Genomic DNA, 990 nt, shown 5'->3' with positions numbered 1-990 from the left:
CAAGTTACTTAATCTCTTCGTGCATCCTTTTCTAACATGTAAAATTAAAATTCTTATGACTTTGATTAAATTTAGCTTTAAATTTCTCTCTCTCCCTCTCGGCAACTTAGCCTACCTCCTGGCCCGCCATAATCAGCAACTCCTGAGGCAACAGAGACTATAGCTCAGACCTAACTAATGGTCACCAGGTCTAGACCTTTAGCAGGCTAAAGATAACATCTTGACCTAAGTTATGATTCAGCTCTTGGGCCCTAAGGTGGAATGACTCCCCGGGCTACTTTCTCATGAGATCAGACAAGGGGATGCGGGAGCAGACCTGGAACTGTCCTCAAGACTTGAGGAAATAATTACCTCACCTCCAACCAATCAGTTCCCAGCATGATCCAGAACCCCTTACCCAAGGTGTCTTGTGATTTTGCCTTGTATAATCCATAAGCCACTGCCATCAGGGGTCGGATCTTTATAAGTTCCTCATCCCTGGATTGGCCAATTCAATATAAAACTATTTTTCTTTCTATACTGCAAACTCCTGTTGTCCATTTCTTTGTGCCAGTGCACACAGGCAGACAAACTCTAACATTGGGGTCCTGGTAACAAAATGAGGATAATAGAGCTGTTATAAGGATTTAACAATTTAGAATCTGTAAAGGGCAAAGCATGTGCTAAGTACCACGTGAGAACCTGTTAAAAAAGAAAAACTGAATGATTTTCTAATGATGTAGTCTTGCAGAAATTTGAAGTGTTTGCTTCTGTTTTTGTAAGGAACATAAACAAGTTATTATGAATTTGTTCAGTTGTCTGCTGATCAACAGAATCTGGAGACATGCCAGTAAATATGAGTCATCATCATAAAAGATCACGTCCATGCCTATAGTAGGGGTAGTTCCTTGGGAGAAATCACTGAGACTCTCTTCTGTCAAATGATTTTCATACAAGCAAGATAAAAATGCACCTTTTTATTTAACCTCCCTGCTTAGAATTCTTGAAAAA

The sequence above is a fragment of the Rousettus aegyptiacus genome, unplaced genomic scaffold (genome assembly GCF_014176215.1).
Source record: "Rousettus aegyptiacus isolate mRouAeg1 unplaced genomic scaffold, mRouAeg1.p scaffold_m13_p_1, whole genome shotgun sequence".
Classification (NCBI taxonomy): Eukaryota; Metazoa; Chordata; class Mammalia; order Chiroptera; family Pteropodidae; genus Rousettus; species Rousettus aegyptiacus.
The sequence above is the reverse complement of the archived record's forward strand: the minus strand, read 5'-3'. Positions refer to the sequence as shown.